This window comes from Aythya ferina (genome assembly GCF_964211825.1).
Source record: "Aythya ferina genome assembly, contig: HAP1_SCAFFOLD_237, whole genome shotgun sequence".
NCBI classification, from domain to species: Eukaryota; Metazoa; Chordata; class Aves; order Anseriformes; family Anatidae; genus Aythya; species Aythya ferina.
Genome location: NW_028181300.1, coordinates 97,836 through 117,474, shown reverse-complemented (window position 1 = coordinate 117,474; position 19,639 = coordinate 97,836). Strand labels below are relative to the sequence as shown.

General features: G+C 48.2%; 1 long non-coding RNA gene across 1 annotated transcript; it reads right to left on the bottom strand.

The window, feature by feature from the left end:
• Positions 1–13,865: 13,865 nt before the first annotated feature.
• Positions 13,866–14,450, bottom strand: LOC311428998. The gene is made up of 2 exons (XR_014687990.1): positions 14,378–14,450; positions 13,866–14,250 (listed from the first exon to the last, which is right to left on the bottom strand). It is a non-coding gene; the product is annotated as an uncharacterized lncRNA (long non-coding RNA).
• Between the last annotated feature and the right edge of the window lie 5,189 nt (positions 14,451–19,639).

Sequence of the window (19,639 nt, the reverse complement as noted above, 5' to 3'; positions counted from 1 at the left end):
CAAAAAACATGACTCTGCCCCAAAAGTCCCCCTAAACCTACCTGATGTTCTCCAAAAGCCACAATTTACACTTTTTCACCATGATGACCAACAAGAACCCAACTAAAACCCAACGGAGACCCCAAAACACGTCATAAACACCCCAAAAAAGAACAGGATCACCCAAAAAAAAACAGAAGAAAAGACCAAATACCATGAATCCACCCCAAAATTCCCCTAAACCTACCTGAAGTTCTCCAAAACCCACAATTTACAATTTTCCACCACCATGACCACATAAAACCCAAGGAATACCAACGGAGACCCCAAAACACGTCAAAAACACCCCAAAAAAGAACGGGATCACCCCCAAAAACAAAAGAAAATCCCCCAAAACCATAGATCCAATCCCAAAACCAACCTAAACCTACCTGATGTTCTCCAAAACCAACAATTTACCCTTTTCCACCATGATGACCACGGAAAACCCAACGAAACCCAACGAAGAACCCAAAACACGTCAGAAACACCCCAAAAATGAATTCGATCACCCCAAAACTGGAACAAAATCCCCCAAAACCATAGATCCACCCCCAAAACACCCTAAATCTACCTGATGTTCTCCAAAACCCACAATTTACACTTTTCCACCATGATGACCACGGAAAACCCAACGAAACCCAACGGAGACCACAAAACACGTCAAAAACACGCCGAAAACCAACTGGATCACTAGAAAAAACAGAAGAAAACCCTAAAAACCATGAATCTGCCCCAAAAGTCCTCATAAACCTACCTGATGTTCTCCAAAACCCACAATTTACACTTTTCCACCATGATGACCACGGAAAACACAACGAAACCCAACGGAGAACCCAAAACACGTCAAAAACACCCCAAACAAGAACAGGATCACCCCCAAAACCAAAGAAAACCCCAAAAAGCACGGATCCAATCCCAAAACCACTCTAAACGTACCTGATGTTCTCCAAATCCAAATGTCCACTCCCAATCACCATAAAACCCATTAGGAACTCAACGAAACCCAACGGAAACCCCAAAACACGTCAAAAACACCCCAAAAAAGAACTGAATCAGAAGAAAAAACACCAAAAACTATGAATTTCCCCGCAAAACCACCCTAAACTCACCTGATCTTCTTCAAAACCCACAATCCACTCCCATTTCCCTTAAGGACCAACTAAAACCCAACGGAGACCCCAAAACAAGTCAAAAACACCCCAAACGAGAACAGGATAACCCCTAAAAAAGAAAGAAAACCCCCAAAAAACATAGATCCACCCCAAAACCACACTAAACCTACCTGATGTTCTCCAAATCCCAAAGTCCACTCCCAACAAACTTAAAACACATTAGGAAATCAACAAAACACAACGGAAACCCCAAAACACATCAAAAACACCACAAAAAAAAGCAGGATCACCCCCAAAACTGGAAGAAAACCCTAAAAGCCGTTGATCCACCCCAAAAGTCCCCATAAACCTACCTGATGTTCTCCAATACCCACAATTTACCCGTTTTCACCATGATGAACAACAAGAACCCAACAAAAACCAACGGAGACCCCAAAACACATCAAAAACACCACAAAAAAAAGCAGGATCACCCCCAAAACTGGAAGAAAACCCTAAAAGCCGTTGATCCACCCCAAAAGTCCCCCTAAACCTACCTGATGTTCTCCAATACCCACAATTTACCCGTTTTCACCATGATGAACAACAAGAACCCAACAAAAACCAACGGAGACCCCAAAACACATCAAAAACACCCCAAAAAAGAACTGGATCAGAAGAAAAAAAAAACAAAACTATGCATTTCCCTCCCAAATCACCCTAAACTCACCTGATCTTCTTCAAAACCCACAATCCACTCCCATTTAGCTTAACGACCAACGAGAACCCAACAAAACCCAACGGAGACCCCAAAAACGTCAAAAACACCCCAAAAAAGAACTGGTTCAACCCCAACAACGAAAGAAAACCCCAAAAGCCATAGATCCACACCAAAAATCCCCCTAAACCAACCTGAAGTTCTCCAAAACCCACAATTTACACTTTTCCACATTGATGACCATGGAAAACCCAACGAAACCCAACGGAGACCACAAAACACGTCAAAAAAAAAAAAAAAAAAAAAAAAAAAAAAAAAAAAGAAAGGGATCACCCCCAAAATTGGAAGAAAATCCTTCAAAATCATAGATCCACCCCAAAACCACCCTAAACCTACCTGATGATCTCCAAAAGCCACAATTTACAATTTTCCAACATGATGACCATGGAAAACCCAACGAAACCCAACGGAGACCCCAAAAGAAGTCAAAAACACCCCAAACAAGAACAGGATCACCCCCAAAACCAAAGAAAACCCCAAAAAGCACGGATCCAATCCCAAAACCACCCTAAACCTACCTGATGTTCTCCAAAACCCACAATTTACCATTTTCCACCACGATGACCAACGAGTACACAACAAAACCCAACGGAGACCCCCAAACACCTCAAAAACTTCCCAAAAAAGAACGGGACCACCCCAAGAAACAGAAGAAAACACCAAAAAACATGACTCTGCCCCAAAAGTCCCCCTAAACCTACCTGATGTTCTCCAAAAGCCACAATTTACACTTTTTCACCATGATGACCAACAAGAACCCAACTAAAACCCAACGGAGACCCCAAAACACGTCATAAACACCCCAAAAAAGAACAGGATCACCCAAAAAAAAACAGAAGAAAAGACCAAATACCATGAATCCACCCCAAAATTCCCCTAAACCTACCTGAAGTTCTCCAAAACCCACAATTTACAATTTTCCACCACCATGACCACATAAAACCCAAGGAATACCAACGGAGACCCCAAAACACGTCAAAAACACCCCAAAAAAGAACGGGATCACCCCCAAAAACAAAAGAAAATCCCCCAAAACCATAGATCCAATCCCAAAACCAACCTAAACCTACCTGATGTTCTCCAAAACCAACAATTTACCCTTTTCCACCATGATGACCACGGAAAACGCAACGAAACCCAATGGAGACCCCAAAACACGTCAAAAACACCCCCAAAATGAATTGGATCACCCCCCCCCAAAAAAAAAAAAAAAAAAAAAAAAAAAAAAAAAACAGAAGAAAACCCCATATATCATGAATCCACCCCAAAAGTCCCCCTAAACCTACCTGATGTTCTCCAAAACCCACAATTTACACTTTTCCACCATGATGACAACGGAAAACCCAACGAAACCCAACGAAGAACCCAAAACACGTCAGAAACACCCCAAAAATGAATTCGATCACCCCAAAACTGGAACAAAATCCCCCAAAACCATAGATCCACCCCCAAAACACCCTAAATCTACCTGATGTTCTCCAAAACCCACAATTTACACTTTTCCACCATGATGACCACGGAAAACCCAACGAAACCCAACGGAGACCACAAAACACGTCAAAAACACGCCGAAAACCAACTGGATCACTAGAAAAAACAGAAGAAAACCCTAAAAACCATGAATCTGCCCCAAAAGTCCTCATAAACCTACCTGATGTTCTCCAAAACCCACAATTTACACTTTTCCACCATGATGACCACGGAAAACACAACGAAACCCAACGGAGAACCCAAAACACGTCAAAAACACCCCAAACAAGAACAGGATCACCCCCAAAACCAAAGAAAACCCCAAAAAGCACGGATCCAATCCCAAAACCACTCTAAACGTACCTGATGTTCTCCAAATCCAAATGTCCACTCCCAACCACCATAAAACCCATTAGGAACTCAACGAAACCCAACGGAAACCCCAAAACACGTCAAAAACACCCCAAAAAAGAACTGAATCAGAAGAAAAAACACCAAAAACTATGAATTTCCCCGCAAAACCACCCTAAACTCACCTGATCTTCTTCAAAACCCACAATCCACTCCCATTTCCCTTAAGGACCAACTAAAACCCAACGGAGACCCCAAAACAAGTCAAAAACACCCCAAACGAGAACAGGATAACCCCTAAAAAAGAAAGAAAACCCCAAAAAAACATAGATCCACCCCAAAACCACACTAAACCTACCTGATGTTCTCCAAATCCCAAAGTCCACTCCCAACAAACTTAAAACACATTAGGAAATCAACAAAACACAACGGAAACCCCAAAACACATCAAAAACACCACAAAAAAAAGCAGGATCACCCCCAAAACTGGAAGAAAACCCTAAAAGCCGTTGATCCACCCCAAAAGTCCCCCTAAACCTACCTGATGTTCTCCAATACCCACAATTTACCCGTTTTCACCATGATGAACAACAAGAACCCAACAAAAACCAACGGAGACCCCAAAACACATCAAAAACACCACAAAAAAAAGCAGGATCACCCCCAAAACTGGAAGAAAACCCTAAAAGCCGTTGATCCACCCCAAAAGTCCCCCTAAACCTACCTGATGTTCTCCAATACCCACAATTTACCCGTTTTCACCATGATGAACAACAAGAACCCAACAAAAACCAACGGAGACCCCAAAACACATCAAAAACACCCCAAAAAAGAACTGGATCAGAAGAAAAAAAAAAACAAAACTATGCATTTCCCTCCCAAATCACCCTAAACTCACCTGATCTTCTTCAAAACCCACAATCCACTCCCATTTAGCTTAACGACCAACGAGAACCCAACAAAACCCAACGGAGACCCCAAAAACGTCAAAAACACCCCAAAAAAGAACTGCTTCAACCCCAACAACGAAAGAAAACCCCAAAAGCCATAGATCCACACCAAAAATCCCCCTAAACCAACCTGAAGTTCTCCAAAACCCACAATTTACACTTTTCCACATTGATGACCATGGAAAACCCAACGAAACCCAACGGAGACCACAAAACACGTCAAAAAAAAAAAAAAAAAAAAAAAAAAAAAAAAAAAAAAAAAGAAAGGGATCACCCCCAAAATTGGAAGAAAATCCTTCAAAATCATAGATCCACCCCAAAACCACCCTAAACCTACCTGATGATCTCCAAAACCCACAATTTACAATTTTCCACCACCATGACCATGGAAAACCCAACGAAACCCAACGGAGACCCCAAAAGAAGTCAAAAACACCCAAAACAAGAACGGGATAAACCCTAAAAACGAAAGAAAACCCCAAAAGCCATAGATCCACACCAAAAGTCCCCCTAAACCTACCTGATGTTCTCCAAAACCCACAATTTACACTTTTTCACCATGATGACCAACAAGAACCCAACTAAAACCCAACGGAGACCCCCAAACACCTCAAAAACTTCCCAAAAAAGAACGGGACCACCCCAAGAAACAGAAGAAAACACCAAAAAACATGACTCTGCCCCAAAAGTCCCCCTAAACCTACCTGATGTTCTCCAAAAGCCACAATTTACACTTTTTCACCATGATGACCAACAAGAACCCAACTAAAACCCAACGGAGACCCCAAAACACGTCATAAACACCCCAAAAAAGAACAGGATCACCCAAAAAAAACCAGAAGACCAAATACCATGAATCCACCCCAAAATTCCCCTAAACCTACCTGAAGTTCTCCAAAACCCACAATTTACAATTTTCCACCACCATGACCACATAAAACCCAAGGAATACCAACGGAGACCCCAAAACACGTCAAAAACACCCCAAAAAAGAACGGGATCACCCCCAAAAACAAAAGAAAATCCCCCAAAACCATAGATCCAATCCCAAAACCAACCTAAACCTACCTGATGTTCTCCAAAACCAACAATTTACCCTTTTCCACCATGATGACCACGGAAAACGCAACGAAACCCAATGGAGACCCCAAAACACGTCAAAAACACCCCCAAAATGAATTGGATCACCCCCCCCAAAAAAAAAAAAAAAAAAAAAAAAAAACAGAAGAAAACCCCATATATCATGAATCCACCCCAAAAGTCCCCCTAAACCTACCTGATGTTCTCCAAAACCCACAATTTACACTTTTCCACCATGATGACCACGGAAAACCCAACGAAACCCAACGGTTTTAAGAAAATTAAGCAAAAGAATTTTCATAGTGTCTAGGCAAGCATTATGCAGCTCCTTACTTCAGCAGGGAGCTTTCGCAACTCCCGCTCCTCAAACAGAACTCCTTGTTTTTATAATACAAAAGACAATGAGCAAACATTTATGGTGTATTACCCTAAGTTTTTGGGTTAGGGTTTTTTCCGTCTTAGTGTTTTGGGGTTAGGGTTTGGAGCACCCTAAGTTTTTGGGCTAGGGCTTTGAGCATTCCTAACGTTTTGGGTTGGGTTTGGGTTTTGAGCATCCTAAGATTTTGGGTTGGGGGTTTTAGGCATAGGTCTTCAGGGGTTTAGTGTGGTAAATAGTTTGGGTTAGGTCTGTAGGGGTTTCGAGGTTTTTTTGGATGTTAGGGCTTGAGGCTTTTTTTGTAAGGGCGGTGAGGGTTCCAGTGAGTGCTGGTAAATGCAGTTCTCGAGCACTCGGCCTGTGATTGGCCATGCTGGCTGTGCGGGGAATGCTGGTAGGTGTAGTTTTCCGGCACTGGGAGGCCATGTTGTGTGCCCAGAGCATGCCGGGAGATGTAGTTTTCGGATTCGGGACTTCCGGGAGGCCATGTTGAATGCCCAGAGCATACCGGGAGATGTAGTTCTCGGGAACTAGGGTTAGGGGCAAGGTTTGGCGTAGAGTTAGGGTTTCGGGTGAGGGTTGGGGTTGGGGGTTATTGTTAGGGTTAGTGGTTTAGGGTTAGGCTTAGAGGGTTATGGTTAGGGGTAGGTTTAGAGGGTTAGGGTAAGGGTTAGGGGTTAGGGGTTGGGACTGTGGTTAGGCTTATGGTAAGGGTTAGGGTGAGGGTATTAGGGTTAGGGTTCGGGTTCAGATTAGGGTAAGGGTTAGGGCAAAGGTAAGTGTTAGGGTAAGGCTAAGGGTAAGGCTTAGAGTGAGGATAAGGTTTAGGGAAAGGGTTAGGTTTAGGGTAAGGATTAGGGTAAGGGTAAGGATTAGGGTTAGGTTTGGGGTAAGAATAAGGGTAAGCTAATGGTTAGGATAAGGGTAAGGGTTAGGGTAAAGGTTTTCATTTTTTAAAGCTGAAACGCAGTATGCAATCTGGGACGTCACAGCCAGAGCTGCCTATGGCAAGGTGAAAGAGGAAAAGATGGAGCAGATGTTCTACTCCTAGTTTTTTCTTTATACGTAAATAAAAGTTTGAGCTAATTCCAGTTGGAAGAGTTCCAATTACTTGCTTGGTCATAATGTCTTTTAATATTGAAAGCTGCAGCAAAAGCATGGGGATTTTTGCTTCTAGAAACACCCTAGTTCTCTTGTCTGCACTATGCATGCTTTTGAGCTAAAACTGATTAAAAAATAAAAAGAAAAATCACACACACACACACACACAAAAAAAAAAAAAAAAACAAACACCACAGCTGCTGCTGCTGCTCTCTTCCTACTTCCTTGTGCTTTGCCCCTTCCCTTCCCAGGTGATTGGGTTTGGGTGCTAGTCGGGGCCAAATGGTATGTGAGTCCCAGGCATCCCCTCAGAGAGCTCATTCTGCTTGGGCTGCTCTTTGGGGTGTTTGTTTTTCCTTTGGTCAGTTGCAGGCTTCTTCAGGTGGATGAGAGTTTATGGACTGATGCGTTTCCAAGTAGCGAGGGGTACGCACATCTTTTTGAGGTAACAGCTAGTAGGATCTGTTAGAATAATGTAGTACTTGGTGCCTTTATTGCATGCAGTTCTTTATCAGGTGAGTAACTGTTGCGAGTAACTGAAGTCAATGTTACTTGGTGTGTTTGCTATGCAGTGCCTGTGCGGACTATTGCACGAGACACAGCTTTCTGACATCTGGCCCAGCAACTACTAAATAAGGGGAGGGGAGAAGCTGAAGAACGACCAAAGGACAAAGCCTGGGAGGAAGACTACGAGCCTTCAGTACGAGCGGCCCCCAGAGGGACCACCGGAGACTGATAACGCCTGCACCAGTGGGAGGGTTTGGATTCTGGGAACTAATTAGAATAACCCTGCCTTTTGTAGAAGTAGTAATGAATATGTATTAGCCTAGCAGCATAAAAACCAGCCGCCTGATGTAACTTGTGTGCGTCTTGGTGGAGCAGAGACTCCTGGCGCACCCAGCGCTGCTTGCTTACCTCTATTCCTTTAATAAATCATAAACATTAATTGTAAGCCTATTTGGGACTCGGTCATTTATTACAAATGGGACCTCCCGATGGGTGGAAGCTGTCGGGATAGCTCGGGATGCTGAGGCGTGGTGCTGCAAGGAGGTTGGTGGTCGGTGGCGCCCTGGGGCAGGCCGAATTGGGAGGGGGCTAGGCGGTGGGTGGTCGGTGTCTTCTGTGGAAAAGGCGCTTGTATGGGGGGCTGCGCGTTCAGAGGAACCTTGACAGGCTGCAGATAGGGGCAGGCAGGAACCTTTTGAAGTTCAGGAGAGGGAAATGCCAAGCCCTACCCCTAGAGAGAAACACCTCTGTTTACCAGCACTGGCTAGCTCGATACTGAATAAGCATTTCTTCATGGAAGGGGTGCTTTGCTATTAGAACAGGCTGCCCGGGGAAGTGGTAAGAGACCCGATCCTTAAAAGTATTGAAGAGACATGTGGACATAGCCCGGGAGTCCGGCCTCCGGCAGGGCGGGAGCTGGCTCTTCCGAGCCCCTGTGCTCCGGTCTTGTGCGACGCGTTTGCAAGCAGCACCGGGTGCCGGGTCCGACATCGGACGGTTCGGGGACGGCGATTCCGGGGCCGTCGGCTAGCGGGGGCCGGCTATGTCGTGTCCCGGGGATCCGACTTCAGGGGGCGTGGGGGCCGGCCGTGCAGTGAAGCGGGGGGCTGGCGTCCGCCGGCTTCCCAGAGAGCGGGCTTTCGGTGCCGTGCGGTTCGGTGGCCGGCCGTCCCGAAACCCTGGGCACCGGTCTTGTGCTAGACTCAGCGGGCTCCGGGGCCGAACTCGGCTTCTCGGGGCCGGCGGTCGCGGTGTCCAGGTGTCCCGCCTCGGGCGGCGCGGGGCCGGCTGTCCCTAGCAGCTGGGTTCCCAAGAGCTTCTGGGCTCCCAAGCGTCGCCCAAGACCGGATCCCAGAGAATCGGGACGGCCGGCCGCACCGCTGCGACTAGCACAAGCGTCTCCCGACAACGGAGCCCAGGAGCTTGCGAGGGTCAGATTCCGCGCCCCGGGATAGAGAAACGGGGAGCGCGGGTCGGCCGGCCGCAGCTTCGCACGGGACCGAACCCCCTGTCTCCGGCACGGCCAGACCCCGAGCCGGCAGACAGCAGCCTCCCGCTTCACGGCACAGTCGGCCCCCAACCCGCCCGAGTTCTGATCGCCGGGACACGGGACAGCCGGCCGCGCCGCCCGAGGCCGGACACCTGGAGCCCGGGACCGCCGTCCCTGACAAAGCCAAAGTCGGACCCGGACCCCGCTGCGGCTAGCACACGCGTCGCCCAGGACCGCAGCCTAGGACCTCGGGACGGTCGCATCCCGCGCCTCCGGCAGGAGCTACCCGGGAGGGCAGGACGGCGTGCCGCAGCTCCGCAAGAGACCGAACCTGCTGGATTCCGGGACGGCCAGAGCCCGAGCCGGTGGGCAGCAGCCTCCCGCTTCACGGCTCGGCAGGCACCCACGTCGCCCGACTTCGGACCCACGGGACAGCCGGCACCCGCGCCGCCGGAGGCCGGACACACGGGCCTCGGCATCGCCGTCCCCGAACCGCACGAAGTCACACACGGTCTCCGGTGCGTCCAGCACACGCATCGCAAAGACCGGAGCCCAGATTATAGGATCAGCCAGCCCCGCGCCGCCCGAGGTCGGACCGGGAACCCGGTGCGCTTGGCACATGCGTCGCCCAAGAACGGCGCCCAGGGCCGCGGGATGGTCGTGCGTCACGCATCCCGAGTTCGGACCCCCGGAACACGGGACAGAAGGCACTCGTGCCTGGCTCTTAGGGACTTGGAAAGAGTCCTGATGCTGTGCCAGCACTATGCAGCAATAGGCACAACACTGGAGTGATTTCAGTGTTGTTCCAGCTACGAGTGCAGAGTACAGCACTGTGCGGGCTGCTGCAGGGAAACGGTGACTCCAGCTCAGACAGACCCAACACAACTTCCACCCCTTATTCCATAACTTTTGTGTCACAATCAGGTACAGTTTAGTATATAGATGGTCTCATCACCATAGTTTTCTGTCCATTGAAGCATTTTTATGTCTGTACTTCTCTTTATTCTATAGGTATTTTCCCAAAATGCTCATAAAAAACTGTTGATGGTTTCACCATCATCTGTCAAAGTGGTCACTCAGGGCAGGCGAAGTTGGTTTTCTTGACACCAGCACCAGCTTAGCTCACATCACTGTTGCACTTGCCTGGTTCCTTGCAAAGTTGACCTTTCATTGATTCTGCAGTGTCCTCCTACAACACATAACTTGGATGACAGATTAATTTTCTCCCAGTGTTAAATCTCCTTGAGGCACACACTTGATATCCCCATCTTTCTGCATCACCCACCAGGTATACCCTGGACCTTGGGCAAAGACAATCCCACGAGTGGGTTTGCCTTTTCCCATGGCAGGGGCAACCCACACCGCCTTCCCCATCCACTTCCCCACATGCACTACAGTGACTTTAGCCTCTCCCACAGTGTGTAGGGGTTTTGTTTCAGCAGGACCAGCACGGCTTTCAGACCCCCTGTTGTTAACTAAGCAAGTGGCCTCTGGTAGGTTTATATCCTAATGTTTCCATGTCGCAGCACCCAATGCTCGCAGCATAGTTTTTAACAGTCCATTGTACCTCTCAATCTTCCCAGAGGCTTGCGGGATCCCAGCTGCTTGGCTTCGTTGCCTTCTAGCTGTTGGGTATTGGCCCCACTATCCCAGCGTCGAAGCAGCCAAGTGAGGATGTGCTCACCTGGACGGCGACTGAAGGCTTTTCGTATTTCTCGCAGCTCACTCAAGGATAGAGACCGAGTAGTTTCTGATTCATCTATGATTTCAGTCTCTTCTTCGTGATGTTGCCGTGATAACGCTGCTTTAGAGCCGCTTGCCTTTTCCTCTTCTCCCTCATCCATAGGAGGCGCTCCTTCCCTTACTAAACGACCTGATCTCCGTTTCCACTGTTTTGTCTTTACTACGGGGGCGACTGATACCAAAGATGGTCGGTCCTCTAGGGTGGTCACAGTGTGTGCTGTCTCATCATCAAATTCAAGAACCTCCCTATCCCCTTGAGGGTGCTGGGCAATGTTAATTGACATCTGATAGGCGTAAGCCAGACCCCAGCAGAGTGCAGCCAGCTAGAGGAGTTCTCTAGTATTGCCAGGGTCAGGGCATACATCTTTCAAACATTCTAACAACTTTCTTGGATTTTGTACTTGTTCAGGGGTGAAATTTAGAACCATTGGAGGAGAAAACCGTGATAGGTACCTGCCCAAATCCCCCCACACACCTTGCCACCCACAACTTTGTCTGGGGACAGGTCCCTGGATAATATTCTTAATAAACTGCTTTGCCTTGGGGAAGAAGACAAACACTACACCTAGTATATGAGGATAATATCTCACCAGGGGTATCCAAGATACTGAAAGGCTGCTGTAATTAGCCCACAGGGAGAAAAGTAGAAGACACCACACCCGATATTATTCACTGATTGACTGCTGGGGGCAAAAAAGAAGGCACTGTAATTCTTAATATTGTCAATAATATAATCTCCAGGAGACCAGGAGGATAACAATGCCGGGCTTGAATACCAAACCAAACTGAAGGCCAGTATGTTACAGCACAACATGTTAAAAAAAACAAGCACAGACTTCAACATTTTCTCCGATCGGATGTAAAGGAAAAAAGAAAACAGAGTGGGCTACATACAACATATCCACACAGAAAAGTATTACCAGAAAACCGAGCATTATGACAACCAATATGTTAGTTGTAAATACTTCAATCAATACTACTGTTATCTCAACCCTCGAGCCCCACGTTGGGCACCAAAAAGGACAGTGGTGGTTTTACTCAGGTGGGCAGCCGAGCTCCACCACAACCGCTCCCTCACTCCCCCTCTCGTCAAAGAGGGAGGGGGAGAAAATACAACACAATCCCGGGGCACGGGATTCTGTCCTCCGGTGGCGCGGGTGCCAGTTGTCCTGTGTTCCGGGGGTCCGAACTCGGGCTGCGTGACGCACGACCATCCCGCGGCCCTGGGCGCCGTTCTTGGGCGACGCATGTGCCAAGCGCACCGGGTTCCCGGTCCGACCTCGGGCGGCGCGGGGCTGGCTGATCCTATAATCTGGGCTCCGGTCTTTGCGATGCGTGTGCTGGACGCACCGGAGACCGTGTGTGACTTCGTGCGGTTCGGGGACGGCGATGCCGAGGCCCGTGTGTCCGGCCTCCGGCGGCGCGGGTGCCGGCTGTCCCGTGGGTCCGAAGTCGGGCGACGTGGGTGCCTGCCGAGCCGTGAAGCGGGAGGCTGCTGCCCACCGGCTCGGGCTCTGGCCGTCCCGGAATCCAGCAGGTTCGGTCTCTTGCGGAGCTGCGGCAGGCCGTCCTGCCCTCCCGGGTAGCTCCTGCCGGAGGCGCGGGATGCGACCGTCCCGAGGTCCTAGGCTGCGGTCCTGGGCGACGCGTGTGCTAGCCGCAGCGGGGTCCGGGTCCGACTTTGGCTTTGTCAGGGACGGCGGTCCCGGGCTCCAGGTGTCCGGCCTCGGGCGGCGCGGCCGGCTGTCCCGTGTCCCGGCGATCAGAACTCGGGCGGGTTGGGGGCCGACTGTGCCGTGAAGCGGGAGGCTGCTGTCTGCCGGCTCGGGGTCTGGCCGTGCCGGAGACAGGGGGTTCGGTCCCGTGCGAAGCTGCGGCCGGCCGACCCGCGCTCCCCGTTTCTCTATCCCGGGGCGCGGAATCTGACCCTCGCAAGCTCCTGGGCTCCGTTGTCGGGAGACGCTTGTGCTAGTCGCAGCGGTGCGGCCGGCCGTCCCGATTCTCTGGGATCCGGTCTTGGGCGACGCTTGGGAGCCCAGAAGCTCTTGGGAACCCAGCTGCTAGGGACAGCCGGCCCCGCGCCGCCCGAGGCGGGACACCTGGACACCGCGACCGCCGGCCCCGAGAAGCCGAGTTCGGCCCCGGAGCCCGCTGAGTCTAGCACAAGACCGGTGCCCAGGGTTTCGGGACGGCCGGCCACCGAACCGCACGGCACCGAAAGCCCGCTCTCTGGGAAGCCGGCGGACGCCAGCCCCCCGCTTCACTGCACGGCCGGCCCCCACGCCCCCTGAAGTCGGATCCCCGGGACACGACATAGCCGGCCCCCGCTAGCCGACGGCCCCGGAATCGCCGTCCCCGAACCGTCCGATGTCGGACCCGGCACCCGGTGCTGCTTGCAAACGCGTCGCACAAGACCGGAGCACAGGGGCTCGGAAGAGCCAGATCCCGCCCTGCCGGAGGCCGGACTCCCGGGCTATGTCCACATGTCTCTTCAATACTTTTAAGGATCGGGTCTCTTACCACTTCCCCGGGCAGCCTGTTCTAATAGCAAAGCACCCCTTCCATGAAGAAATGCTTATTCAGTATCGAGCTAGCCAGTGCTGGTAAACAGAGGTGTTTCTCCCTAGGGGTAGGGCTTGGCATTTCCCTCTCCTGAACTTCAAAAGGTTCCTGCCTGCCCCTATCTGCAGCCTGTCAAGGTTCCTCTGAATGCGCAGCCCCCCCATACAAGCGCCTTTTCCACAGAAGCCACCGACCACCCGCCGCCTCGCCCCCTCCCAATTCGGCCTGCCCCAGGGCGCCACCGACCACCAACCTCCTTGCAGCACCATGCCTCAGCATCCCGAGCTATCCCGACAGCTTCCACCCATCGGGAGGTCCCACTTGTAATAAATGACCGAGTCCCAAATAGGCTTACAATTAATGTTTATGATTTATTAAAGGAATAGAGGTAAGCAAGCAGCGCTGGGTGCGCCAGGAGTCTCTGCTCCACCAAGACGCACACAAGTTACATCAGGCGGCTGGTTTTTATGCTGCTAGGCTAATACATATTCATTACTACTTCTACAAAAGGCAGGGTTATTCTAATTAGTTCCCAGAATCCAAACCCTCCCACTGGTGCAGGCGTTATCAGTCTCCGGTGGTCCCTCTGGGGGCCGCTCGTACTGAAGGCTCGTAGTCTTCCTCCCAGGCTTTGTCCTTTGGTCGTTCTTCAGCTTCTCCCCTCCCCTTATTTAGTAGTTGCTGGGCCAGATGTCAGAAAGCTGTGTCTCGTGCAATAGTCCGCACAGGCACTGCATAGCAAACACACCAAGTAACATTGACTTCAGTTACTCGCAACAGTTACTCACCTGATAAAGAACTGCATGCAATAAAGGCACCAAGTACTACATTATTCTAACAGATCCTACTAGCTGTTACCTCAAAAAGATGTGCGTACCCCTCGCTACTTGGAAACGCATCAGTCCATAAACTCTCATCCACCTGAAGAAGCCTGCAACTGACCGAAGGAAAAACAAACACCCCAAAGAGCAGCCCAAGCAGAATGAGCTCTCTGAGGGGATGCCTGGGACTCACATACCATTTGGCCCCGACTAGCACCCAAACCCAATCACCTGGGAAGGGAAGGGGCAAAGCACAAGAAAGTAGGAAGAGAGCAGCAGCAGCAGCTGTGGTGTTTGTTTTTTTTTTTTTTTTGTGTGTGTGTGTGTGTGATTTTTCTTTTTATTTTTTAATCAGTTTTAGCTCAAAAGCATGCATAGTGCAGACAAGAGAACTAGGGTGTTTCTAGAAGCAAAAATCCCCATGCTTTTGCTGCAGCTTTCAATATTAAAAGACATTATGACCAAGCAAGTAATTGGAACTCTTCCAACTGGAATTAGCTCAAACTTTTATTTACGTATAAAGAAAAAACTAGGAGTAGAACATCTGCTCCATCTTTTCCTCTTTCACCTTGCCATAGGCAGCTCTGGCTGTGACGTCCCAGATTGCATACTGCGTTTCAGCTTTAAAAAATGAAAACCTTTACCCTAACCCTTACCCTTATCCTAACCATTAGCTTACCCTTATTCTTACCCCAAACCTAACCCTAATCCTTACCCTTACCCTAATCCTTACCCTAAACCTAACCCTTTCCCTAAACCTTATCCTCACTCTAAGCCTTACCCTTAGCCTTACCCTAACACTTACCTTTGCCCTAACCCTTACCCTAATCTGAACCCGAACCCTAACCCTAATACCCTCACCCTAACCCTTACCATAAGCCTAACCACAGTCCCAACCCCTAACCCCTAACCCTTACCCTAACCCTCTAAACCTACCCCTAACCTATCCCTAACCATAACCCTCTAAGCCTAACCCTAAACCACTAACCCTAACAATAACCCCCAACCCCAACCCTCACCCGAAACCCTAACTCTACGCCAAACCTTGCCCCTAACCCTAGTTCCCGAGAACTACATCTCCCGGTATGCTCTGGGCATTCAACATGGCCTCCCGGAAGTCCCGAATCCGAAAACTACATTTCCCGGCATACTCTGGGTACGCAACATGGCCTCCCGGAAGTCCGGAGTCCCGAGAACTACATCTCCCGGCATGCTCTGGGCACACAACATGGCCTCCCACTGCCGGAAAACTACACCTACCAGCATTCCCCGCACAGCCAGCATGGCCAATCACAGGCCGAGTGCTCGAGAACTGCATTTACCAGCACTCACTGGAACCCTCACCGCCCTTACAAAAAAAGCCTCAAGCCCTAACATCCAAAAAAACCTCAAAACCCCTACAGACCTAACCCAAACTATTTACCACACTAAACCCCTGAAGACCTATGCCTAAAACCCCCAACCCAAAATCTTAGGATGCTCAAAACCCAAACCCAACCCAAAACGTTAGGAATGCTCAAAGCCCTAGCCCAAAAACTTAGGGTGCTCCAAACCCTAACCCCAAAACATTAAGACGCAAAAAACCCTAACCCAAAAACTTAGGGTAATACACCATAAATGTTTGCTCATTGTCTTTTGTATTATAAAAACAAGGAGTTCTGTTTGAGGAGCGGGAGTTGCGAAAGCTCCCTGCTGAAGTAAGGAGCTGCATAATGCTTGCCTAGACACTATGAAAATTCTTTTGCTTAATTTTCTTAAAACCGTTGGGTTTCGTTGGGTTTTCCGTGGTCATCATGGTGGAAAAGGGTAAATTGTGGGTTTTGGAGAACTTCAGGTAGGTTTAGGGGGACTTTTGGGGTGGATTCATGGTATTTGGGGTTTTCTTCTGTTTTTTGGGGTGATCCTGTTCTTTTTTGGGGTGTTTTTGACGTGTTTTGGGGTTGTCCGTTGGGTTTTGTTGGGTTCTCGTTGGTCATCATTGTGAAAAAGGGTAAATTGTGGGTTTTGGAGAACATCAGGTAGGCTTAGGGGGACTTTTGGGGTGGATCTATGGCATTTGGGTTTTTCTTCTGTTTTTGGGGGAGATCCTGTTCTTTTTTGTTTTGTTTTTTTTTTTTTTTTTTTGACATGTTTTTTGTCTCCATTGGGTTTCGTTGGGTTTTCCATGGTCATCATGGTGGAAAAGGGTAAATTTGTGGGTTTTGGAGAACATCAGGTAGGTTTAGGCTGGTTTTGGGATTGGATCTGTGCTTTTTGGGGATTTTCTTCCAGTTTATGGGTGATCCCTTTCTTTTTTGGGGTGTTTTTGACATGTTTTGGGGTCTCCTTTTGGGTTTTCGTTTGGTTCATGTTGGTCATCATGGTGAAAATTGTAAATTTTTTGGGGGGGGAATTTTCTTCCAGTTTTGGGGGTGATCCCGTTCTTTTTTGGGGTGTTTTTGACATGTTTTGGGGTCTCTGTTGGGTTTTGTTGGGTTCTTGTTTTTCATCATGTTGGAAAAGTTTAACTTGCGTGTTTTGGAGAAGATCAGGTAGGTTTAGTGTCGTTTTGGGGTGGATCTATGTTTTTTGGGGATTTTCTTCCAGTTTTGGGGGTGATTCCGTTCTTGTTTGGGGTGTTTTTGACTTGTTTTGGGGTCTCCGTTGGGTTTTAGTTGGATTCTCGTTGGTCGTTAAGGTAAATGGGAGTGGATTGTGGGTTTTGAAGAAGATCAGGTGAGTTTAGGGTGGTTTTGCGGGGAAATTCATAGTTTTTGGTGTTTTTTCTTCTGATTTAGTTATTTTTTTGGGTGTTTTTGATGTGTTTTGGGGTCTCCGTTGGTTTTTGTTGGGTTCTTGTTGTTCATCATGGTGAAAACGGGTAAATTGTGGGTATTGGAGAACATCAGGTAGGTTTAGGGGGACTTTTGGGGTGGATCAACGGCTTTTAGGGTTTTCTTCCAGTTTTGGGGGTGATCCCGCTTTTTTTTGTGGTGTTTTTGACGTGTTTTGGGGTTTCCGTTGTGTTTTGTTGATTTCCTAATGTGTTTTAAGTTTGTTGGGAGTGGACTTTGGGATTTGGAGAACATCAGGTAGGTTTAGTGTGGTTTTGGGGTGGATCTATGTTTTTTTGGGGTTTTCTTTCTTTTTTAGGGGTTATCCTGTTCTTGTTTGGGGTGTTTTTGACTTGTTTTGGGGTCTCCGTTGGGTTTTAGTTGGTCCTTAAGGGAAATGGGAGTGGATTGTGGGTTTTGAAGAAGATCAGGTGAGTTTAGGGTGGTTTTGCGGGGAAATTCATAGTTTTTGGTGTTTTTTCTTCTGATTCAGTTCTTTTTTGGGGTGTTTTTGACGTGTTTTGGGGTTTCCGTTGGGTTTCGTTGAGTTCCTAATGGGTTTTATGGTGGTTGGGAGTGGACATTTGGATTTGGAGAACATCAGGTACGTTTAGAGTGGTTTTGGGATTGGATCCGTGCTTTTTGGGGTTTTCTTTGGTTTTGGGGGTGATCCTGTTCTTGTTTGGGGTGTTTTTGACGTGTTTTGGGTTCTCCGTTGGGTTTCGTTGTGTTTTCCGTGGTCATCATGGTGGAAAAGTGTAAATTGTGGGTTTTGGAGAACATCAGGTAGGTTTATGAGGACTTTTGGGGCAGATTCATGGTATTTGGGGTTTTCTTCTGTTTTTTCTAGTGATCCAGTTGGTTTTCGGCGTGTTTTTGACGTGTTTTGTGGTCTCCGTTGGGTTTCGTTGGGTTTTCCGTGGTCATCATGGTGGAAAAGTGTAAATTGTGGGTTTTGGAGAACATCAGGTAGATTTAGGGTGTTTTGGGGGTGGATCTATGGTTTTGGGGGATTTTGTTCCAGTTTTGGGGTGATCGAATTCATTTTTGGGGTGTTTCTGACGTGTTTTGGGTTCTTCGTTGGGTTTCGTTGGGTTTTCCGTTGTCATCATGGTGGAAAAGTGTAAATTGTGGGTTTTGGAGAACATCAGGTAGGTTTAGGGGGACTTTTGGGGTGGATTCATGATATATGGGGTTTTCTTCTGTTTTTTTTTTTTTTTTTTTTTTTTGGGGGGGGGTGATCCAATTCATTTTGGGGGTGTTTTTGACGTGTTTTGGGGTCTCCATTGGGTTTCGTTGTGTTTTCCGTGGTCATCATGGTGGAAAAGGGTAAATTGTTGGTTTTGGAGAACATCAGGTAGGTTTAGGTTGGTTTTGGGATTGGATCTATGGTTTTGGGGGATTTTCTTTTGTTTTGGGGGGTGATCCCGTTCTTTTTTGGGGTGTTTTTGACGTGTTTTGGGGTCTCCGTTGGTATTCCTTGGGTTTTATGTGGTCATGGTGGTGGAAAATTGTAAATTGTGGGTTTTGGAGAACTTCAGGTAGGTTTAGGGGAATTTTGGGGTGGATTCATGGTATTTGGTCTTTTCTTCTGTTTTTTTTTTGGGTGATCCTGTTCTTTATTGGGGTGTTTATGACGTGTTTTGGGGTCTCCGTTGGGTTTTAGTTGGGTTCTTGTTGGTCATCATGGTGAAAAAGTGTAAATTGTGGCTTTTGGAGAACATCAGGTAGGTTTAGGGGGACTTTTGGGGCAGAGTCATGTTTTTTGGTGTTTTCTTCTGTTTCTTGGGGTGGTCCCGTTCTTTTTTGGGAAGTTTTTGAGGTGTTTGGGGGTCTCCGTTGGGTTTTGTTGTGTACTCGTTGGTCATCGTGGTGGAAAATGGTAAATTGTGGGTTTTGGAGAACATCAGGTAGGTTTAGGGTGGTTTTGGGATTGGATCCGTGCTTTTTGGGGATTTTCTTCCAGTTTATGGGTGATCCCTTTATTTTTGGGGTGTTTTTGACGTCTTTTGGTGTCTCCTTTTGGGTTTTCGTTTGGTTCATGTTGGTCATCCTGGTGAAAAAGTGTAAATTGTGGCTTTTGGAGAACATCAGGTAGGTTTAGGGGGACTTTTGGTGTGGATCTATGGCTTTTGGGGTTTTCTTTCGTTTTTAGGGTTTATCCCGTTCTTGTTTTGGGTGTTTTTGACTTCTTTTGGGGTCTCCGTTGGGTTTCGTTGGGTTTTCCATGGTCATGGTGGTGGAAAATTGTAAATTGTGGGTTTTGGAGATCATCAGGTAGGTTTAGGGTGGTTTTGGGGTGGATCTATGATTTTGAAGGATTTTCTTCCAATTTTGGGGGTGATCCCTTCCTTTTTTTTTTTTTTTTTTTTTTTTTTTTTTTTTTTGACGTGTTTTGTGGTCTCCGTTGGGTTTCGTTGGGTTTTCCATGGTCATTGTGGAAAAGTGTAAATTGTGGGTTTTGGAGAACTTCAGGTTGGTTTAGG